The 25,867-nt window shown below is 36.7% G+C and overlaps 1 long non-coding RNA gene across 1 annotated transcript; it reads right to left on the reverse strand.

Annotated features, from left to right (window-relative positions):
- Positions 1-1,628: 1,628 nt before the first annotated feature.
- LOC145990163 (uncharacterized) lies at positions 1,629-25,039 on the reverse strand. Its single transcript, XR_014441938.1, has 3 exons — positions 24,907-25,039; positions 11,591-11,710; positions 1,629-1,711 (listed from the first exon to the last, which is right to left on the reverse strand). It is a non-coding gene; the product is annotated as an uncharacterized LOC145990163 (long non-coding RNA).
- Positions 25,040-25,867: the final 828 nt, after the last annotated feature.

Below are 25,867 nucleotides of genomic sequence, written 5' to 3' on the forward strand. Positions count from 1 at the left end.
CAACGCTCTCTCAAGTAATTTCTTTTGTTCCAGCGGTTCTCCCATTTCTCCGTAGGCATTACTTAAGTTCAGAAGAGTAGAAGCAACTCTAAAATGATCGGCACCGTAAAGTTTTTCTTGTATTTCCAAAGCCCTCTCAAGAAATTTCTTTGCTTCCAGAGGTTCTCCCATTTTTCCGTAGGCATTACCTAAGATCACAAGAGTAGAAGCAACTTTAAAATGATTGGCACCATAATGTTTCTCTTGTATTTCCAATGCCCTCTCAAGTAATTTCTTTTCTTCCAGAGGTTCTCCAAGAGCTCCGAAGATAATACATAAGTTCACAAGAGTAGAAGCAACTTTAAAATGATTAGCACCGTAATGTTTCTCTTGTATTTCCAATGCCCTCTCAAGTAATTTCTTTTGTTTCAGAGGTTCTCCTAAATCTCCGTAGGCATTACCTAAGTTCACAAGAGTAGAAGCAACTTTAAAATGATTGGCACCGTAATGTTTCTCTTTTATTTGCAATGCCCTCTCAAGTAATCTCTTTGCTTCCAGAGGTTCTCCCATATTTCCGTAGGCATTACCTAAGTTCACAAGAGTAGAAGCAACTTTAAAATGATTGGCACCATAATGTTTCTCTTCTATTTCCAATGCCCTCTCAAGTAATTTCTTTTGTTTCAGAGGTTCACCCATTTCTCCGAAGGCAATACTTAAGTTCACAAGAGTAGAAGCAACTTCAAAATGATTGGCACCATAATGTTTCTCTTGTATTTCCAATGCCCTCTCAAGTAATTTCTTTGCTTCCCGAGGTTCTCCCATATATCCGTAGGCATTACCTAAGTTCATAAGAGTAATAGCAACTTGAACATGATCGGCACCGTTATGTTTCTCTTGTATTTCCAATGCCCTCTCGAGTAATTTCTTTTGTTTCAGAGGTTCTCCTAAATCTCCGTAGGCATTACCTAAGTTCACAAGAGTAGAAACAACTTCAAAATGATCAGTGCCGAAATGTTTCTCTTCTATTTGCAATGCCCTCTCGAGTAATTTCTTTGCTTCCAGAGGTTCTCCCATATATCCGTAGGCATTACCTAAGTTCATAAGAGTAATAGCAACTTGAACATGATCGGCACCGTTATGTTTCTCTTGTATTTCCAATGCCCTCTCGAGTAATTTCTTTTGTTTCAGAGGTTCTCCTAAATCTCCGTAGGCATTACCTAAGTTCATAAGAGTAGAAGCAACTTGAAAATGATCAGTACCGTAATGTTTCTCTTGTATTTCTAATTTCCTTTCCAGTAATTTCTTTTGTTCCAAGAGGTTCTCCCATATCTCCGTAGGCATTATGACATTAATTTATTAGTCGTTGTTATTAGTATAGTCTTGTGAATAAAATCCGTTCTTTCAACTTCGTGAAAACTATACAAACATGTTTTTTTGTGGTTATCCTGAAATCGGGCAGTGTTCTGATTCATGTGTTAACCTACCATTCAGTTACATTTGTTCGTTTATTACTTTAAACAAGTTTGATACATTACGCGCCATCCTATATATTTTACGACTATTTAGTTTTGAAAGTAAGTGAAGACAATCGTACAATTTGAACAATGGAGGTTTTTTTTAGCGCTCTCGTCTTTCGACAAAGAAATGAAGCGTTGTCGTATTTTTTACTGTGACGGTCCAACTATCTGAGAAACAATTGCCTGTTCTGAGACTATCTTGTATGGAAGTGTATCTAGAATGAAAAGAAAAACATACCATTAATTTAAATTATCAATGCGGAAATGTGAATCAACCAATGAAACGAAACGTTTTTATGTAACATCATGTCATTAGTAATCAAGGATTTCCTTGAAACCCGCATCTCTCTTAAAATGGAAGAAATCAATGATCAATTATAATTTTAATTCATAATTTACCAACTCGATCAAGCAATGAGAGATGATATTACGTTTTATAGTGTGTGTCATCATGTCAGTAGAGCCATCCTCCGTGGCGGAGTGGTTAGCACATCGCACATTGAACCCAGGCCTGGGTGTTTGTGAGTGACTATTCATTAATTTCGTCATATCACCACTCATCCCCATCTTCTTTATTAGCTAGAAGTACCACATAAAAGGTAAAGGTAAAGTGTTCCCCTGTGCATAGCACCACGCCATGAAGGTGTGATCCGGTCGTGAGTGGGGGTGATGTGATCAGCATCACGCCCTTGACCGCCTTTACCCCCCAGGGTTTCCCCCAGGTACCCATGTTATTCGACGCTGGGTGGGCGCCGAGGCCGCTTCCATCGTTAGAAAGAAGTACCACATAAGGGAGGTAAAATACACGAAATCAATTATGCCAGTAAAGATTTGTGTATTTTGTCTGTAAACATCCACCTGCCAGAAACATGCTTCTTTTCGACACCTCTCTTCTGATACATCTATACGCACATATTGTAGGGATGGAAAAGCTCCACTCAACTATCACACGGCTGTAATACGCGTATGAGTTGTATTGAGTTTGAGTTTTTGATTTAAGTACATTCTATCCACAGATAGGCTAAATGGGACTGGACGTACAGTTTAAAGTGGGATCCTAACCACTACGTGCCTCCACCTCATATCTATCCTGGAACCCCTTGATTACAGGAGGACGACGTTACTCGACAAGGTCCAAAGATGTGCTTCGGGCAATTGTGGAAGGAAGCAGAGTGACGTTTTTTTTTATATTTTAAAGCAAACATGTAACTTGTACGTTCTTACATTTCAGAGCAATAAGGTAATTTGTATTTATAATATTGATTTGATTTGATTTGTTGTTTTAAGTCCACTTTATGCACAGTAAGGCTAATCGGGACTGGACCTACAGTTTAAAGTGGGATCCGAACCACTTGTGCCTCCACCGGGTATCGAACCCGGGACCCCTTGATTACAAAGCGACGACGCTACCACTGCGCCATCGGGGAGGCTGTATTTATAATAGAAAATGCCTTTATCACTGAGCATCCAATGAGATACGCTATTAGGGTCGTCCCCCAGAGACAAGGAGTAACTGTTTCTTCATTTCAAGACATTGAAGCATAATAGGTCTCTATCTCAATTCTATTATTTTCAAAATATGTAGTAATCATCACAACTTGGCCTATATCAAATGAGAGACTTAAGAGAGTGTTCTGGAAAGTTCTCGAACGAGCAACTGAATTACGAAATTATTATTTAAAAAAATGTTTTTATTTTTCAACATATTCTTCCTTGAGATCAATACATTTATTCCAGCGATTGTTGAACATCATTTTCCCGTTCCTGAAGTGGCTTTCCATAAATATGAAAAATATCCCTCTGTAGCATCACGTCTTGATTCGATGAAAAACGCTGACCAGTGTGGAGCAGTTTGTGTTTTGGGGAGAAATATAAGTAGGACGGAGCCAAATCTGGGTAGTAGGGTACATCTTCCAACAATCCATTCGTCAAACCCATTAATTTCCTTATTTGCAAAGTACTTTTGTGGGCAGGTGAATTGTCTTGATGAAACCTTTTCTTCCTTTTACAAACCGGGTCTTTTTTGTCCATTTTCAAGATTGGAATGACATTCACTGGTTATTATATTACCGCTTTGAAGATAACCAATAAATATATACCCCTTTGTATCATAAAATGCCGATTTCACAATGTTTCCTGGTTCTGGATTAGACTATGTTCTTTTTGGGGCTGAACAATCTTTATCTGTACACTGTTTTGACTACTGATTCGATTCCGGTGAGTAACGAAGAATACAAGTCACATCCACGGTTATAACTCAACGCACAAAATGAAAAATGAGTTTTATTGTTGTTAAAGCCGTTCATATATTTTCGTAAGAACGCGTTGTTGATCTGCTGTTATCAAGTTTTGCACCCCTCTTGCTCAAATATTTCTTATATTGAATGCTTCATGCAAAATACAGGGTGGGCCATATTGATGGGACACATTTCAAATGCATATGTGGAGCATGTAGGAGGCAACATTTATTACCAAATATATGGAAAACACTGCCAAAGGACGGGAGTTTTGCATTGTGTTCAGTGTTTGAAGATTACATCCCTAAGATGGACACCACCTTGACGAGAACATGCTTTGGCTCTAACAGTCATGTTCAGCATAGTTTTGCGCAGGGTTTCGCCTGGGATGGCCGCTATCTCCCTTGAGATTTTGTCCTTTAGTTCATTGATGGTAGTGCGCCTAGTGGTGTACACCTTGTCCTTTAGCCCCCCCCCCCCTAAAGGGCACTTGACCTCCCTGAGATTTTTGTAAAGGCTTCACATAATTGAAATCTTGAAATTGTAGCGTGAAAACATGGATGTGAAGTGCAGTGATAGACAGCCGATTAAGTGCCTAAGAAAACATTCTTCATACCCGAAATGAGACGGTTTGGCCTAAGAGATGTGCCTGCAGCAGGATGGTGCCACTAGTCATACAGGAGTAGTGTCAATGACAACCCTTCGACGACACTTCCAGGGACGGCTCATCTCGAGATTTGGTGATGTCCATTGGCCATCCAGATACCCGGATCTAACTCCACCAGACTACTTCCTGTGGGATTACCTAAAGGACAAGGTGTACACCACAAGGCGCACTACCATCAATGAACTGAAGGACAAAATCTGAAGGGAGATAGCGGCCGTCCCAGCCAAAACCCTGCCCAAAACTATGCTGAACATGACTGTTAGAGCCAAAGCATGTTCTCGTCAAGGTGGTGTCTATCTCTGGGATGTAATCTTCAAACACTGTACACAATGCGAAACTCACATCCTATGGCAGTGTTTTCCATATATTTGGTAATAAATGTTGCTTCCTACATGCTCCACATATACATTTGAAATGTGTCCCATCAATATGGCCCACCTTGTATATCCTGCACGTTCTTTCTATGTAGCTGCAGCTTGAGCAAGTTCACGCACTTTAAATTGCTTGTCTACAGAGTGATATCGTGTATTTGTTCTATGGTTTCTGTTCTTGTTGCAATCTTTAGACGTCCTTAACAACGTTTATATTGAGAAGCCCATTTTCATTTTTTTCAAGAGAAGGAGAAGAGTCTTCAAAAATTATATCAGCTTGGTGTTACACATTCATTCATAGAATTGTATCACCACTATATTCAACTTTATCCATTTTAAGGAATACACACAACGCATCTGCTTCAGATAGCTGTATTATGGAACGCATTTGAAGGAATGACTTCCTATTTACATGTGTGTTTATGGAAGATGTACTAAAGTAGGAAAAAATCCAGTGTTCGGAAAGTTACTTTTAAAATGGTAACTAGTTACAGTATAGTTACTTGCTTAAAAAAGTAACAGTTACAGTTACTCATTTAAAAAGTAACTCAGTTACAGTTACCTGTACTTCAGAAGTAACTGTAAGCTACTTTTACAGTTACTTTCGCTGAAAATTTTGTTGCAACCAAATTACACAAATCGATCATTAATTGTAATAAAATATTTTGTGAAGACTAACATGCATTTCACTCATGTTACTGGTACATAATTTAAGTCTCCTGCGATTTGCGCAACGTCATGAAGGCGTATGGGGGGGGGGGGAGGGTGAAGTTAGGACTTCACACTTTCTTGATCACAGCCGAAGGTGGTAGTGATGTGATCGGTACCATGCCCCTGGCGCCTATTACCCCCAGAGTTTCCTTTAGATACCCACTTTATACGATGCTGGGTGTGCGCCGGAGTCGCTCCAACAGGTGGAAAAAATCCCAGTTCTCTCCCACCGAGTATCGAATACGGGTCTCTCGCATGGTAGTCAGGCACCCTTTATTTTATTTTTAAAGAATACCCCTATGCGGTAGTATCCTCCTTTATTCATATTTTCTCAATTTTCTCTGTTTTCTGTATTCTCATTGGGACAAATACAAACATCCATGTCCGAACCGAACTAAAATGCGTGACCCCCGACGTATAGTGCGTTGTGTTAACCACTCCACCACGGAGGTCGACTGATCTACCGTGACTCATACATTTATATTTAAATAAAATTTATATTTATTTTCGTTGTTGTACTTAAGGGATGTCCATTGGAGGGGGTTCTAGAAACTGTATAGAAATACCATGGTTTTATACCATCTAACATACCGGTTCCTCTCATTCGCTGCTCACGTGTGTGTGTTCGCTAAAGGGATGCAGGGTGCTATCTCGACAATTTACCGGGGTCGAACCACATTTCTGTTTCACTAGTAATTTAACTTCAAAATAAGCTTTGTACAAAACATTTTTTTAAATATGGCACGCATTTTTTAAAATTAATAGTTGACGAAAAATTGCCGATTTAAGTTTGTATCCCGACAATGAAAAAGTTCAAGGCCACTTGACGATCAGAACAGATGCTGCGACTAGGCCTACAGGTTAAAGTAAGATTTGACATTCCAACCACAAAACCTATTGAATACAAAGCCATAGCAAGAAACACAACAATATCTCTGAAGGCCATTACTGTGTACATAATTTCATAATTCATTTTTGTTTTGGAACTGATCAAAAGAATGAATTCAATATAGATTCTTCTCTATTTCAGTAATGATATTTGTTCGCTAATGCTACTTGAGAACGTATGCTGAAAACGAAAAATATTTCTAACAAAAAATACCACCTTCCAACTGGCAACGTGTTTCATTTTAAGGGTGTCGAAAGATTATGTATGAGCATCAAAATATCCACTTACAAACTTACTGAGTTCCACCGTATAGGTTGATATAGGGTGTGTTTGTGTGTTTAGGGGGGAGGGAGAGGGAGAGGGAGAGAGAGGGAGAGAGAGAGAGAGAGAAAAATAGCACTCACGTGGCAGAGTGAACGTGCTTCGAAACCAGAGGTTTCTCTATGTATCTCTATGTTTGCCCCACCACAACCTTGTCTTGGATTAACCAAGAGACAAGGAGGCAACGTAATATTGCCTAAGTAAAAAGAATACAGAACAGAGACAGGGGAATTCACATATCGAACGGAGTCGAGATTGTGTATTGCAAAAGAAAATGTGTAACTATTATGGCAATTGTTGTTGGTTGGCGTGAATTGTTAATCTGCCTACACTCTTAAAATACTCTAATATTAGGTTTTCTGTTAAAATTATTATTTCAATTTTGAGAGCCCCCATGACCGAGTGTTTTTGCATACTGCTCTATGAAAGCGGAGACCCTATGTTCGATGCTTGGGTAATATTTAAGAGATTATTATGTTCGTTCATTTATTTTGTCACTCCATCATTCGACCTTATCATTGAAATTAACCAAGAGGGTTAGAAAATGGTCGAAAAAATATCAAAGCTACCACATGCCTATCACGTGCCGAAAGGAATGGCCTTCTTTGCTAGTTTTCTTTTTATAAATTATAACCACAATAACAAAAAGAAACTAACGAAAACACAAACAACGAATTTTGATTAATGAAGGAAATAAATCGCCAGCTCATAACATGATTTCTTGCTAGCCCAAAATGGACAACAAATATTTCTTCTGCGGCCAAATGACAACAGAACGAAACGCTATGCTAATTCCTTGACGACACGTGGCTAACATTTTTCTCCTGTGTAGCGCTGACGACTTTGACAGCTGTGCAGCTCTTCCTTGTCCTGCATACAGTTTCGACATTGACGTTGCAGTGTTTCGAATTCAATTTCGTGTTTTTTTGTTTTTTTTGTGTAAGACGTGAGGTTCAGTGAGGTTCAGTGAGGCCTTACATAAGAATTTCAGTGTACATCTTGGTCTGCATTGGTGCAGGCTAACTTGGCTCTAATGGCTCGACTCAAAGCCTCTGTGAGGCTTCTGTTGTGTTCTGTCAATATGTCTCTGTTATTGTCCTTTCATTAACTACATCTTATCGCAATTCATTCACATCGTCGCGAATAGCCAAAAGTGGCAGAAAAGCAACATAAAATAGCAAACCAATCAATCAATCAAGTTAAGCATTTGCTCTCTCTCTCTCTCTCTCTCTCTCTCTCTCTCTCTCTCTCTCTCTCTCTCTCTCTCTAACTATGTGTGTGTGTGTTTGTCTGTGTCTATGGAATGCGGAATCCATTTTGAAATAGGTCACCCACAACCCTGTACCCACTTAAATAGTCAGAGGCTTATATTATTGTGAGTATTTTTCAACTAGAAAAATTGAAGTTAGTACATGGCAATTCTTCTGCAATCTTTAGCCACTGTTGTCTCGTTCTGATTGTGGTGGTACTGAAATAATATGCCTCACCTGGGTAAAACTTTTATCGTTCACTTTTGTCATTTTCTGGCTTTCGAGACCGGATTCCGCTGATATTGCTTTCAAGTAGCTCACCAACTGCTCTCATGGCGCTGGATCAGCCTTGAAATTGTGCAGCTCCTAACGATGATCGAACCCGGAACCCATCACAACAAAAGGTAAAACCGTTCGGCTACATGGAAAGTCTACTAAATTCCTTGAAATGTAATTGAACAGAAGTTAATTAATTCTGAGGAACTATTGAAGATTTAACCAAATTTTTTTGTTTGTTTTATTTCAATTCGAATTTGAAAGAAACAACAGGGAATGCAATTATCTTGTAATACCTTAAAGCTGACCACATTATAAAGTGAACTGAAGATGGATTTGAACTCATACTCGAACTCATACCAAGCACAAGTGGTTGGGATTCCACTTAGCCTAGCTGTGCACAAAGTGTACTTAGAAACTGGAAGTCATATAATGCATATTGAAATGAAAAATCTGAAGTTAAATTAAATTGATTCTAACTGAATTGATTACGATCAATCATATCACACTAAATGAACGAACATAATGAGCTCTTAAATATTACCCAAGCTTCGAACATAGGGTCTCGGCTTTCATATATCAGTTGCAATTCATCGCAACGCTGAGCCATATAAGGGTACACTGTTTTGTTTACCCTAGCAACATTGATTACATGTATCGTAGAACCGCAGTGCTGCAGGTCAATTGATTTTCATATGAGACACTAACATGCCCTAAATCAATACATGGATTTACTTCAGTAGTTGCCAGCGTTACTGTTTGTGATTTGCAGGCATGCTTGTGGAGTGAGGAGGTTGAAGTTGAGGTTGTAGTTTCACTGCATATTCCATACCATACTATCTTATCCAACAACCCCACAGTCAGTTTTATTGGAGGAATTACAAGTATTGCATCTGCCAATCCATAAGTTATAGTTTGGAAATCTGTTTAATACATTGCGCTTGTTCATTCACTACTGCATCAACTCCCCTACATTGTCTCGAAAATCTATTGAGAAAGTCCGCGTATAACGGTAGGGAAGGGGAGAAACGGAGTGGGTGGAGCGACGCAGGGTGCACTTGCCTTAAGACGTTTTCCATAACGAAATACCGGTAGATATTGATTAATTGTATTGCCAGTTTATGAAAAGTATATTTTTACTTCTAAGTATCATAGGAGTAGTGATGGCCGACTTTAACCCATAAAAAAGATGAGGGAATGGGAGAGAATGAGGTGTGGAAACGTAGATATGTTGCATCAAAAATTATTATTCATTGGAGTTAGAACGAAGTGAAAATACGTACATATATTATGGTGGATTTTTTATAAAACTTATTGTGAAATCGTCGTACAGCTCAATCCTATATACACCAACCCGGGTTTACTCATGCCTGATCCAAGCTGTACCCCTTGTAATTTGACAGGAGCAAGGTGCTGCTGTTCAAAGAAACTATTTTTGGTAGCAAAATACAAAAGTATTTTTGTTTACAAACATTATCTTCCTTCCGAAAAGCATTAAAACCACTGTAAAGCTATTGTACTGTACATTCTGGTGTCAGTTAGTTCACTTGATCTGCACGCTGGGAAAACTTTTCTAAAGGAATGAAAATGAGTTTAAAATGAGTGTAAAATGGTTGACTATGTTAAAGTTTGGTTTTAGGAAACTAATCTTTAGCTTCTATGTGTAGGGGGTACACAATTCTCAAGAAGTAATGGATTGGAAGATAAGATATGAATATGCATCAGAATAGTGGCGCTGAGTTTCACTTTCGAAATTTTCACAAGGATTTTCAGAATCTCAAATTTCCACTATAAAAAACATTAGTTACATTTTATCAAAACTATATGGTAAAGTTATTCAGGAACTAAATTTTGCATTGGAATGAGTAAAAAATCTGGGAAAATTTTTAACATGGGCTAATGTAAAATACGTTACCAAGTCGTCTAAGTATTGAACGTTAAAAACTGAAAAACTAAATATACCTGCCTAATTCTGACAATTTAAGGATATAGTCATATGTCGGAGAAATAAGTGACTGTTCTTGCATTTTAATGTAATTCCCTGATCCCAGAATGTCGTTGAACTTAGCAGATTTTCTGCACCAACGCAGACACCAAGGACGGTAGTGAGACTATGAAATTTTGTTTTCTAACTTCCATAAAACCATAAGAAAAACTAACTATTTAATAGCAAAAGTTCACTTTTGGTCAACATTTTCTTTCTTTTTTTTATCTCTGATACAATTGTCACAAAAGATGTAATTGTGGATTTTTACTATTTCCGAAACACACAAATGAAAACTTTTCATATTCCATCAATTTACGAAAAAATAATATTTTCCTCATTTTATGCATAAATAAGGCATTAAAAATGCCATGTGATTTTAACAAATAATTAATTTGAAGATATTCCGATGATCCTACACAGCCAACTAAGAATAATGAAACGCAATAGAATAAAACGACAGACTGAAATAATCCCATTGGTGTATGTCATATTTTGTATTCAGCAGATAATTTCTTCAGTCTTTCTGAGAGAGCTAACCGATTTTTTCTTAATTCGTCAGGAGACGTTAAAAAAAGTAGCTATAGTTAAATCTATCTACAGAGATTATGTTAAAAATAACCGATTCCTCTCGGTTTCGCCTCGAATATACATATGCGAGTTATTCAGATATAAAGCGGATATCTACCTGATTATTGACAGATAACCCATATATATTTTGTTTACCGTAATTGCAAAGTTAATCAGTCAGTTACAGTTGTAAGCCTGTGCTCCCTGGTTTCATATATTCAGGATACAATTCCGCATTTCGAGAGTTCAGAGCATCGACGTGAGGCATCAAGCAGGAAAACGATATAAGGAAAAACTGTTTTCCTCAATGACCTGTATACTTTTTGAGATATAATGTATACATTGCTTATATTGTACATTTCATGAATAAGACGAGATAAAGAGCCTCCTTGCCCCTCAAGCGGTCTTTAGATCTATCCCGAGAAGCATTTACAACATGTTTTAAAAACATATCTTTAAAATAACCACAAAACCATAGAATTCTAAATAAATACAGTATATGGCCTAAATAAGAACTATTTATGTGAATTTTGTATTATGTTTGTGGAGCTCTAATTATGTACACCTCCCAAATGAAAACCCTTCCTGCGCCACTGTGAGTGGGTGTCATGTGAAAGAACAATTACTAGATGTAATCAGAATCCAAGATATTTTTTAAACTCTGCATGAGATATTCAAGAACTCTTCTTCGTGAAATGTGGGGTTGGATTATCAATTTGAAAATTAACGACAGGAAGACCATTCTTTTAACGTGTTTGAATTTTCTGAATTAACCATTTCGTGTCCCGCTTCTTTTTATGGAATCAATTTTCACTCACCTCGTAACACAGCAGGAAAAATAAATATGAGTATCCGAACTGTGGTAGTCTCCAGAGCAGTACTTGCTTGCACTGATTCTATTTCAGGCTTATTGTTGAACACGAATTGGCGGTTGAATTCTGTAGAGAAAAACAAAACAGCACTTAAACACTCTGATTCACCAACATATGCAGTCACATGGAGTGTTGGGTACAAAGGGAGGATATCAATGCTCGAGATAGGTATTTACACGAAACGAAACGCCTTACTTTTGTTAATATGATGTTGTATTTTTGTGTCTGATTTGATTACTACATCGACGAGATTAAATAACCCGCTCTATTACAATTATTAATAGTAAATATTAAAATATTTACATAAACATAAAATAATACAACACATTCAACACGAGTTTTCTGGAATTTTCTTTAATATTTTAAGATTTCAAAGGAGGGAAATCCTGAATGATTGTCAGCTCGTCCAACCGGTATTTTTTAAAAATTTAATATACGTATCGTCAATGCTTTGTCTTAATAATGCTTATTAAAAGAATCCATTTCTGCAAGTGAAATATATTTCGATATTGCTATTTTGCGTTTCATCAAGAATTGGATTTATTCTTCAGAATGTCAACAGTAAAGGCTCAGCTTATGAAAAATGAGTGGCCATAAAAAGAGAAGCCGAATTTGTGTAAAGAACCTGCGCAGGAGGATATTTCTGTCAGAGTATCGAATTCACAAGACACGACAAATAATAATAATAATAATTGACAAGAAAATAAATAAAATAGATACCAATAATGCACAAAGGATGAAGTCTGCATAGACGTCGTCATACTCTTCTAAGTCCTTCGCAACAACAACTAAATATGGCCTACCTAAGGTTTTCGATTGTTTCCAATGATATACAAAGTCAGAAAGGTAAAACGAATGGCAAGGTTCAAAAGAGGGAACATTTCTGGACGTTTATTGAAAATTGGAGCCCGTTCCAAATAATAACATGATTACAGGGGAAAAAATAACGTTTCGGTCATATTGGGTACATATGTACCCAATATCGTCTAGTCATATATTTTCTTCTTTCAAAAATGCAACAGAAATTGTAAAGACAGTACAGCAATATTATTTTCATAGGTAGATAAGTATATTGATAGACTTAAGTTTTATTTACATAACGATATAATGAGATTACGCAAAGAAATAACATAGTTTAAAAAGCAATAAACAAGAAGTGACGTCAAGACTTGTCACCAGAAGACCATGGATTACACATCACAGTCTGTGCAAAATAAAGGTCCTACATCATATTTTGTAACTCCCAGACACTCTACGTGAACATAAAAGTAACAAAAGTCACATTTGCGCATGCCTTTCACGATATATTCCTATCGTATCAATCCCTAGGATTGTATGTTTATTTTATTAAGTCTCTCTGAACGCTTCATGTTGACCAGGGCATTCACTTGTTTTTCTCAGCTGTCTCAAGCCTCTTAGGCATGTTTACAATGCATTGTGTTGTGCCATGCAAACCTCCTGAGCATTCAGGAAACAGGTAACACTTCTGGGTTTGGTGTCAGCGGTTTGCATGGTAGCAATTATAATAAACACGATTCGGCGATTCGGCATCGAGGAAGAGCTCGATGGCCAGGGAAGATAGAGGTGAGACAAGCTGGGGAGTGACTGGACTTTGGGAATTGAGTTGGTAGAGAGAGGAGGTCAGCAAGACAGGAGGTCGATAGTGGAAGCACGCTTTGGTCAACAGTTAGAGAGAAGCTCACAGAGGACTTCGCTATTTTCATTCAGCTCCGAGACTTCAGTTAGACAGGTAATTATCCTACACCCAGCCATGATACAGGTTCAACAGTTCACAAAATCCAACGAGTTGCCATTGTCTTTTCAGTAGTTTAATTCCTTTTGTGTAATTTGTACCTTTCGCATGCCAAGCAATAACTCGTCATGCTAATGACGAGTGGTCTCATCAAGAGGATGAATGATGAGTAGTTTACATCACCCCATCAATTAACTGGTTAACCTGCTAGATACTCTTAAGATCCCACGAACTTTAAGGGTCGTTACGTGGTGGAGATACGTGGGTCTTTTCATTTCTTACAGGAATGAAAAGAGTTTGTTAGCCAGTTTAAATTCAACCCCACCCCAAATCTCGTTACGTGGTGGAGATTTGGGCTTCTCATCCATTTCCTCGGAAATGCCATGAGAAAATAGAATGTTATCTAGTAGAGGTTTCAACAATCAGTTTTAAATTCAACCCCACCCCAAATATTGACACATGGTCAAATCCCACCCCAAAATTTTGCTCATTAGTTTAGTTTTTTTGGTATGTCCTTGCCAAAATTATTTTTGAAAATACATAGGGCTTAAAGTTTTTTTTTGCATTAATGGGGGGGGAGAAGAATTAATATATGCCATGATAGATGTTTAGTCTAACATGAGGATGAATGCGATGAAATTTATCGACCTCGAGTCTGGGTCGGTAATCAGCGAAATGTAAGAATGCGGAGGAACCTGTGCCCTAGCTCCGTCGCGGTTATCCGCGTCGAGCTGGCGCTTTTGTATCAGGAGCGTCCGGCATTCCGCATGGCGGAAGGTTCGATGTCGGATTTTAGGGAGGCCCATTTCATCAAAAATGTGGCCGGCCCAGGGACGTCCGTGGACGATTCCCTATCAATCTGCTCCTGGTAGCTCTGTGGTTCACTCACGAACCCGGTACCATTGCTACGACAAATTCCCACCTGGGAAATTTTTACCATCCAGAATTTTAATTAAGGAATAAGGAAAAGGCATTTAGATTTGATGATTTCTTGCATTGACAGTGATTTTAGAATTTTTTTTTACATAATCTTGAATACGAAAATTATTACAACGTTGGTTATGAGGATGCAGTAAGCTACAGTGAACAGTAAACGATTTTACCTTTAATATTTTAATTAATTAACAACGTGGATTAAAAGTGGATTTTAAAGTTATTTATGAATGAGGAAAATAAATTAGTGCCACCGAGTCAGAGTCTATCGGCACTATGGTGCATTTTAACGAGTTATGGCACAGAGTATGCTTGTTTGAGTCAATATATTGTTATTATTATTATTATTATTAATTGAAATTTCCTTAAAAGATTAATTTAAATTTGGTTTAAAACTGACCGTAACTTGTAAATGATTTAGAATGCTTGAACTATGACTGCTAAGACTTTTGCAAAGAGGATATTACATTTTTATAAATATATAGTTTTGGGAACGAATAAGGCCCCGAGGACCACTCATTTATATTCTTAATGACTGAAGTCTCCTAGCACCTCATGAAGGGAGCTTAGATTAAGGAGATAGTCAAGTTTATACGAGATAGTCACTTGCCTTACGTTACCTTAACTTACGCATACATTGCCTGAAATTTTTAATTCATGTTAATATGTAAAGAAACGAAACGCCAATTATATTCCTCGACACGCATGTACAAGGTTCGTACCGTGATTTAGGGTATAAACCGCCCGATTAATTAAAAGTTCTAGTTGAGAAGTAATAGATGTATTATTAGGCTGCAGTGACGAGAGATGTCCGTTCACAGGTAAGCAGTAGTGACGAGAATGAATGAATCCGTACACAGATATACATATACTTATATGCTTTAAGCAAAGTTAGGCACAGCCAACTTATTTTTGAATAACTAGAAGAGAATTAGGAGAGCATCACACGGCGTGGACGTTTCTCACATATTAACGAGATTTTTTTTGTTAGTATATATTTATATATTTTTTTTCCTGTCCGAAACAATGTTTCGTTTGACAGTTGAATATTTATCCTTAGCACGTTGTAGCTTCGAATGTTAAAAACTTTAAAATGCAGATTGTTTTAAAATCTTAAATATAAATATTGCAAGTTTGCTCCAAGTTACGGCATTTATTAAAGTGAAACAGGTCTAATATATTAAATCCACTCGCGTGACATAATAATAATTTACAATAAAATAGCACTAATAATATTAAAGATTAAAAGCAGACTTATTATTTAATAATGTGCTTTAGGCACAGAAGTTTTTTTTGCAGTATGTAATAATACTAGCTCAGCGAATACATCACTAGAATTTTATAGTTACTCTTCAGAAGAAGGTATATGATTATATTAGCAAAGTTTATTTTAAGCGCCAGTTATGAGAATATTTATATTATATGAATATGTAGACGTCGACGTCAAGATTTTTTTTTTTGCGCTCCACTAACAAGTATTTTCCTTCGGATATTGGATTGCAACCGATAATCCTGGAAATCCATTCTGCCATCGCAGAATGATTATGATTAAACCACAACGGTTTTAGTTTAAAGCTTTGCCACAATAATATGCTAAGCATATTTTAGAATGAGTAGAGAGAATTAAAGATTCTTCAAGTTTTAGTGATGTTAGTATTTTAATGCATTTAAAGATCGCATAAATAATAATTATTAATTTTCAGGTAGTCAGGAGTAAATCAGACTCAATTTTTTCCTTTACCTTGTACCTCAGTACGGTTCAATTGATGTTAAGTATTTAAGAATAGAAATAACACCTGAAAGTAGATAAGAGAAGTTTGCAGTAAAATTTCAAATAAGATAAGTTAAACAGTGCTAATAAATTTAAAGAATAAATAAATTATATTAAATAAATAAATCACGCAGATAATTTGAGCCTAGAGTCAGAAATAATTAAAAGTTGAGTTAAAATATCTACTACTTAGACTAGGCAGGCTTAAAGTACGTATTAGCTTTGAAGAACTGTTTGTTTTGATTGCCTAAGCAACATGAAAATCATTGCGATTTTAGTTATTTTAAACGGATTTCTTCCATACGTAAAAGCTTCTAATTTTATTTATCTGTTGAACAAGTCCTTTGACTATCCTTATAATATAATTACAATTTTATTATTAACAACATTTATTATTAGTATTTTTATAATTTTCATAATCTGTTATTTTCAATGTCAACGCAAGAAATCTATTACTTATGACCATGAGTGTACCAACGAATTACCGTTAAGCAAACTTAATGATCCACCGTCCATTGATCAGATTTACGACGATATTGCACCGATTGTTGAAGTGGTACCATTAAAAACGAGTCACCCGCCAATTCCCCCTCCACTTCCTCAGTCCATTATTATTCAACCTAGGGTACAAAAAGAAGTTCAAGACGTATCCAGAAATAGTGTAGTCACTACAAACGACAGTATAGATTTGCCGAAGAATATTTTATCCGTTAAAGATAGAGTTCAGAAATTTGCCGTAAGCAAGGGTCCTAATTTTGGTCAAAACAATCGCAAAATGGAAAGTGAATTGCCTATTTCACACTGTGTTCAGCCAGTTGTAAAAGTTAAAGAGTTATTTGCGAATCAGTCACCAATTTCAAGTGTTACTTTAAAAGCAGAAAGTAAGCCAAATTTTCAGGTTCCCGAACCTGTTGTATCGTTTACAGACCATATTTTCTACGACTTCATGTTCACCTAGAATTTTTATATTAATTACGATTCAAATTTTAAGTATAATTCATTTTTTACGTTTGATTGTACCTTATGCAAGGTTTATTAGTCATTTAGTTTGCTAACAGTTTCCCAACTGTTGTTATTTTACCAGCACGGAAGTGTTCAGGTAACACGCTGTCGTAAGCGCAACGAAGTTTTTTTTCCTTTCCATCCAATTTATTACGTCATTTTAAAGACCTTGACTTTATTTCGAACTCCCGCAGCTGTTACTACACTTTGTTCGTAGTAAGTTAAAGTTTTGTAAACAGTTACGCGTCATTCAATGTATCAGCGAACCATCGCCTTGCATTTTCTTTCTCCGTTCCTATGCCCGCTGCTCGAAGCAGCGACCTTTTCCCCTCCACCTTTCCGACGGCACCCGAACGTACCCGAAGTCGCCGAGCACGGCAGCGAACTTGCTAGAGCTCTCGTTGTCGCCATAGAGAAATTTTCAGTTACGTCCAGCGACCACAAATGCAACCTTGCACAATTTAGAATGTCTCGTATCAGCAAATTCCTTTTCTGCTCTCAAGCTCTCTCCCGAGTACTTTGAACACGCTAGAAGCTCAGAAACACTTACCACAGGCTTTGCATATTTTTTTTTTTTCTCGCATCAGTGGCGGTCGTCCTTTAAAATTTTAGGGGATCAGTTTAGTTACGCATATAGCCATCAGAATTTGATTTTTACGATATAAGTTCATGTAAACAATGTTAGGGATATTTTGTTCTATATAGATAATTTTTTTCCGTAAAACGTCGCATTTATGCACTTCAGGTTAATCACGACCAATAATTTTCAAAGGAACAACAAGACGAAATTTTTTTGCGTTTTTCTCGTAAAATTTTCCCGTTTTTCATAGAGATATTTATAGTAAGTAAAATTTTAGGGAATTCGACGCTTTTTTTTTCATTAAAATCAGGATAAAGTCAAACAAAATTTTGATAAAATCAGGGAAATTTCTACAAAAGGGCAATTTTAGCACTTTATGCACTTAGAGTAATCAAGATTATTAGCAACATGCCAGGCTAAGCCTCGGTGATTGGCACAGGCATGTGCAGCAAAAGTCGCCACGGCATCGTTAGCCTTTCCAAATTTAAACAGTGTGGTTTACCACAAATGTTGAATTTGAGAAATTATTATTATTATTATTAATATTTATTATTAGGAAATTTAGTTTACTTACCCAATTTGCACCTTATTCGACAATGCAGCAATAAATTCATTACTTCTTACTGATTAACTTCATGTTAATTTTAGTACAGTAGGTAATAACTATTAATTTGTATTTATATTGTAATATATAGCATAACTATTCTCTATCTATTTTGTTTAAACATACCTAAGGGATTGACACACCATTCTTATATGGGTCAAGTATATTTTTCCGCGGCGGGTCTGTTTACACGACCAAGTGATTTGAGGTATACGGCGGACTCAAGAAGTTTTGAGTGGATAAATTTCTTTTGTTTAAAGAAAATTTGAAATTGAGAAAGTTTTATTATTTTTATTGTGTTTAAAATTTGAATATCACCTTTTTAATTCCCTGATGCTATATTTGTTACCACCTGGAGTTTCAACGAAACTCAGAAGTAGCATTTACTGAAATTTTGTTTTACATTGCATATTAATGAACCACGGCAAATTGCACCGGCCTATCAGTTATTAGGAGGCCATTAGAGGCTTTGTCAAAGCAACTTTTAGCACTCTAATAGCTTGCTTTGCGCAACACAAATTTTATATATTTATTTTAAGGGTTCACACCATAATAATTTTTTTTAAATTTAAACAAGATTTAGAACATGCTTGCAACACTTACCTTTGTTTATTAATTCTACATTTTGTAATTTTGAAGTGAAATCTATTACTGACAATAAATTATTCCAGTTTATTAGGACACGTAATGGTATTTTAATATCAGGCTCAGGTCAATTTATTGTTATTCAGAATTTGAACAATAACTTGAACACACACAGATCAATTCAGCTTAACGAAGGGGAATCTTTATTTTTTAATTATCAGGATTTTTCGCAAATTATTGTGGATCAACAAATTTTACACACAAGAATTTTAGCTTTCGAACAAGTCAAAATGCAGGAAATTGAGTTACTACCTAATATTCCCAAGAATTTATCTGATTTCACTATTCCCCAATGGACTTCGCTTGAACTTGCTTTAAAGCAACTTAATCAATCAATTAGCAAGAACATTTCATTTCAAGAATTAGTTTTAAACCCTTTGCCTATGTCTATATTAGTTTTTGTTATTTGGAATGTGTTATTAACCGCAACCTTAGGATATTATTTTTATAAGCATTATCAGCTTGCGAAACAGATTAATTCAGAGCAGCACAGTAATAATTAATAGGTTAAGGCAACACATTAATCATGGACATTCATATTTTAATTACGGTTGGATATTTTATTTAAATTTTCCTTATTTATTTTCAAAGAGTTATGGCAATTATTTTATCAATTTATTTTAATCATATTTTATTTTTGATGAGACAATTTAATTTAATTCTAAAGAAAAGGCAGTGGAAATTAGTTGGTTTTGTGTACATGCATACTTGAATTATATATACCCATCCTATTGCAATTTCCTTTCTTTGTCATAATTTTTTCCTTTTAACCTACCCTGTCTATACGGAGCGCCATGGACAAGCAATACCCACACCATCCATGGGCATTTTCATGACGGACATCCGCAGGCAGTCTATTACCAGGCAGAAAGACTGATTAATATTCTACGAGGGAGACATGCAGATATTTTAAGTATTATTTCAAGAAGAGACTCGTCACCACCAATTTGAGGGAGACATGCAGACATTTCTACTTATTATTGCACGGAGACTACCTTTTACAGGAAGGATGTAATCAACCATACATTTCCCAGTATAGCGGACTACACATTATTAACAACACATAGTGATGGAGCTAGATAAAATTTCCCTCCACACTGTTTGCAGTTAAAACAACAACTTTTCCCCATCTCCCAAGTTCTACGGGTAATTTACTACATTTTTACATTGCCCCAATGCAGTCAAGACGACAAGCAATCCAGAAAGAAGAGGAAGCAGACAAAACATACATTCTACAAACAGCAGTTCTGGTCACAAACAATAATTACAGAATTGTGCTACAGTGTTTCTACACATACACATGCGAGCTCCTATCATGTGTATCTATTTGGTTATTTAACATGCATTATGGGAAACAATACTTTTCCATAGCCCTTATATACATTTTTTAGTTTTGTGTCATGCATAAGAACTAGTTTTATATGCATGCAAGTGTACATCATACTACAAGGAAGCGACACGCACCAGTGGTGTCAATTGACCAGTGTTAGCATCAATTAGTGCATAATTTTTTTTTTTACGATGAAATTTTGCACTTTGAATAATAAACGGACATGCAAGCAATACAAATAACATAATTATAGCACTTTCGAACATTTTAGAAAGCATGCTTTAGTGCCAATATTTTATGCATATGTTTGTCGCATGCAGGTATTATTGTTATTTTTTTTATCTTTTTCTTTTCACCAACATGGAATATTGAAAGCGACATATTTGTTCGCAAAACATTTTTGATATTTATAACTTAAGCACATAGTTTTGTCACTTGGAAGATTATTAATTTTGTGTGCAGTCATACAAAGGTATTCACCACGCCATAGTTGTGTATACAGTGTACAGTTTAAACGTAGAAAAGAAAATTGAACGCTATAATTAAGTTTTACCAGCGACAGTTTTCAGTGTAACTCACTATATGCATTTGAATATTGTATAATAATACATTGGAATGTGCAACACAGCCATGCAAGTTTATATATTTGGCGATGTTAGGAGTGCAGTGCTACGTAGTTCGTAAAACATACGCACTTTGATATAATCAGGCTTTCACACGGACAAAACAGTGAGATGTGACAATGTTTTACATGCTTACTTACGTGTACTTACTTGTGCACCTTGTTAAGGTTTTTATCTATTTGAAGAGTCTATATCGAGTGACAATATAAACTAACATTGTGAATTTCGTTCAATCTTGCAAGACGCTCCAGCCCAAAAGCCAGCCGTTGGCCTCGCGGGAGACACAGAGTCTTTACCGCGTGGCGAGGCATCACAGACTCTTGACTCGGAGCAAATGGATGAGCAATTATACATAATAAACAGTACGTACGCACAAAATGTGGTACATTAAGAGTTTTTCGCTTAACGACACGAACTTTTGTGATTTCTAGTCCTATAATAGTATATATTATTGTTTTTTACATCGTATAAACATACGAATTTGTTAGTATTAAGGGTATTATTCATTATAGAGTTTAGGGAATAAAATTTTTCTTTCCTTCAGGCTACGGCAAACAAGGGAAGGTATGTTTTGGTGGATTTTTTTCTGTATATTTGGTTTTTTAAGAAAATATATGGAATTGGCGAACCTGAGTCATGTCAAGCTTTGCGATTTGACTTTTAAATTTTCAAAGGAGAAAATTTTTCCTAAGCGGCGCGAACGTATCAATCCCTAGGATTGTATGTTTATTTTATTAAGTCTCTCTGAACGCTTCATGTTGACCAGGGCATTCACTTGTTTTTCTCAGCTGTCTCAAGCCTCTTAGGCATGTTTACAATGCATTGTGTTGTGCCATGCAAACCTCCTGAGCATTCAGGAAACAGGTAACACTTCTGGGTTTGGTGTCAGCGGTTTGCATGGTAGCAATTATAATAAACACGATTCGGCGATTCGGCATCGAGGAAGAGCTCGATGGCCAGGGAAGATAGAGGTGAGACAAGCTGGGGAGTGACTGGACTTTGGGAATTGAGTTGGTAGAGAGAGGAGGTCAGCAAGACAGGAGGTCGATAGTGGAAGCACGCTTTGGTCAACAGTTAGAGAGAAGCTCACAGAGGACTTCGCTATTTTCATTCAGCTCCGAGACTTCAGTTAGACAGGTAATTATCCTACACCCAGCCATGATACAGGTTCAACGGTTCACAAAATCCAACGAGTTGCCATTGTCTTTTCAGTAGTTTAATTCCTTTTGTGTAATTTGTACCTTTCGCATGCCAAGCAATAACTCGTCATGCTAATGACGAGTGGTCTCATCAAGAGGATGAATGATGAGTAGTTTACATCACCCCATCAATTAACTGGTTAACCTGCTAGATACTCTTAAGATCCCACGAACTTTAAGGGTCGTTACGCTATGTAGGCCATATTGAGCCTACCTTGCGTAGTGTTCTTATAAACAGTTCTTTACATTAAAGTCTAAACTAAGTGCATTGTTGTAAAGTACAAATGTCATAATATGGCCTAGAGATATAAACACCTATCACTTGGGAGATGAAGCAAGTAATAACTTCCATATGCAATATTAGATCACGTAGAACACAACACAATCACGTGGTCCAGCTATGTCTTCAGGTTACTGTACTATAAGTACAGCCAAGAGCTTCAGTCATGTCATGCGGACAGTCTAAATGACATGCTAACGTCATCTGTTGAACTAATCTTGTAACTACTTGGAAACGGCAAATAGGCCATATTTGGTACTAGGCCATATTGGGTTAAGGTACCTTATGTATTATTAAAGAGGATTGACAATTTAGTTCACACTGAAAAACAAAATGTAGTGAAATGTGTTAAAATTTCAACGAACCGGAACAGTCCGTTTCCATTTCTGACGATACGGAACGAGAAGGTTCCAGGTACTCACGAACCGGAAACCAGTTCCTGTCCGCACCGGCCCTTTTCGAGCCCTGGTGCATTTACTCCTTAAGGGCTGGCCTTAGGAGTCGACACTTGCACTTTATAGGTCTCGCTCGTCAGAACGACTCCGTGCCAGGTATAAATTAATTGTTTGTTGCGAGTTTGTAGATCAGTCATATCGACACCTAGTTCTCCTGATTCTATGAATTCATATTCACAGATTTATTGGTTAAAGGCTCCACAACCACCATTGATTCGTTGTAGTTGCAACTTAGAAAAATGGAGTGGAGGGTATATTTGTAATTGAGGACCTAACATCGCTTGGGGTTTATTAATTTAACATAAGAACGTGTAATAGCTGTGAGCCTGACGAGGCGGACAGAACAACAGTAAGTACGAGTACGACGGAATTGGTTATTGCGTTTCAAATTCGGAGTATTTACGTTCAATTCATGAGTTGATTTTCTTTTGATCTATTAAAACTATTTCATTTTTATTCATTCACATGCAGCACAAGGCTTAACATAGTATCAAATTGGAAGTGATGGCAGGACAAGTAGGAGACCATAATATAGAACAAGTTAATTGTTTATTAATTAATCATAATATGCAGGACGTGGTCTTTGAGCCTGAGAAAATAAATGCATGGTAACATTTCAAGTAATGAACTACGCGGACATTATTTGCTCTAGGCTACGACTTTTGTAGATACAGTGTACCTGGTAAGCACTGTGCGAATTAAGTTTTTTGCTTTGGGGGAGGGGAATGCCCACTGAGTGACGTATTTTTTATTTCATTTTGGAAAGTACCTTTTTCCTGGAGGTTATGCAAATTTGTACTGTACATGTCACCACTCGGTAAACTCAACTACCACTGGAGGCACATAGTGGTTTGGATCCCACTTTAAACTGTAGGTCCAGTCCCGATTACCCCCTCTGTGCATAAAGCGAACTTACGAACTCAAAATATATTAACTATTGTTTTGTGGTTCTAAGTACCTTTTTTTACAGTGGTTCTGACGTGGGTCATTAAATCTCATAACATTTATACGTAATTTAGAAACACACAGTAAATTTACATTCCGAAGAAAAAAATCATGCACCAAAATAGTTCCACACTTTTATTGCAAAGTTCAAATTTAACGCCCATTTAACCACCTCCAAGGTTATTGTGAACACTTTAATAGATGTAAAATATCAGTATTATGGTATGAAAAGAGACTCGGTGAGGTTGGTCAGTTGCAGAATGGCGTCCTTTAATATTCAAGGCTGCATACTTTTCGGCAGGGAAATCTTTGATGACTGGACCATTAATGAACACGAATGATTTTTCAATTGTGTTCGTTACATAGTTAAGAAATTGTGTACTACGTATATTCTTTCAATTCCAATTTCTTTGACGGGGATAAAAACATCCCTTGGAAGGGATAAAATAATTTTATTTGGGGGGGATACATTCTTTTGTTGAGGGGAATATTCGCGGCCCCCTGTTAATTCGCACACTGCTGGTAAGGAAAGCTTAATGATCATCGCTGCCTAAGATGCATTTGTGATTCATTGACTGACAATTTTTGTAGTATATAATTCACAATTATTACGAGGACTGATGAACAAAGAGTGAGACCATTTTATTATTATTATTATTTTTACACACACACTCACAGCATCCTGTATCGTAACATTTTTTGTAATGTGCAGGACAATATAGAGAGTGCTAAAACATGAGAGATAACAATATATTTACTATCGGGGTTAAGGAGACGGTTCGAAGACGTCGCTGTCTGTAACCAATGCAGGATATGGAAGTGCCTGAATCATTGGCAGGTCTCTTGTCTGTAATATTTAGCTTCAAGATAAAATGGACAATTCCACATAAAGTAACGTGGAACCAAAACATGACCTTGATTCTGATGCCTTCCCCTTGGAAACTTTTCTGAGAGTAGCGATGGTAGTTGCCTAACCGCGTATACCTTTAGCCATGTGTAGTTATTTTAATTTATTGCTTTTAAATGGTTACAAAGACTAAAGGATGCTAATATCAACCACATTATTTTAGGTTTCATTCATGCATGGGCTCATACGAATCTTTTTGTATGGAAGCAATAAGAATAAAGAGAACAATCCTTACCGCAAACAGTTTGTCCAAGATAAAGGAACGTCCTCCTAATGACGTATGTTTCCGGATCTTCTGTAATATAAATTAAAGGTCTTAATCCTGGACAGGCATCGAAGTGCGACGAAGTTGTAGGTTCAAACAATGACTATTGAAATTCACGTGAGGCATATCACGTGGCAAAGGAAGGGATAAAGGTTCAGTTCTTGCACTGAAAAACAAGAACAACAACAACACTTAATAAGCACAATAATGTCAATACTGCCGATTAAAATAATAACAATAACAACTTAGTTTATTCTTTTAAAATCAAGTTTGCTTAAATAGCACTTTCCTTGCCCCAAAAATATAAAACTAAATCAATGCTTGTCATTGTCCCCCACTCGGTAATTGCAAGCTAGCGACGCCTATGAGTTCCACCTGAATTTTTATTATTAAAATAAGTATCTAAATATATTCATGAGACTGCGAAGAAAATTACGTTACTTTTTATGTAAAGTATTATTTTCTAAAATTTACCTTCAGATGTACAAATTAAAATTCGGCATTATATTAGTAGGCATTAATAATTTACACAAGAAATTGTGTTCAGCCTATAGGCTATCTAGAAAACATTACACAAAAGTTTGAGACTTCTTTGAAAATTACGGTATTTCTCCAGTTTTGTTGTTTTATTATTCTATTAGAAAATTATTGCAAAATGCTTACTAAATAAATGGGATTGCTTAGGACCCGTTTAATTTTCTTGCTAGGCCTCTCCGATGGCGCAGTGGTAGCGTCGTTGCCTTGTAATCAAGTGGTCCCGGGTTTGATACCCGGTGGAGGCTCATAGTGGTTCGGATTCCACTCTAACTGTAGTTCTGCCCGACCCTGTGGCCGAGTGATTAGCACATCGCACTGCGACGCCCAGGGTCCCGGGTTCGAATCCCGGTCGGGCTTGGTTTTTTGTGACTGTCCATTCATCAATTTCATCATT

The sequence above is a fragment of the Lepisma saccharinum genome, chromosome 7, assembly GCF_977018435.1.
Source record: "Lepisma saccharinum chromosome 7, izLepSacc3.1, whole genome shotgun sequence".
Classification (NCBI taxonomy): domain Eukaryota; kingdom Metazoa; phylum Arthropoda; class Insecta; order Zygentoma; family Lepismatidae; genus Lepisma; species Lepisma saccharinum.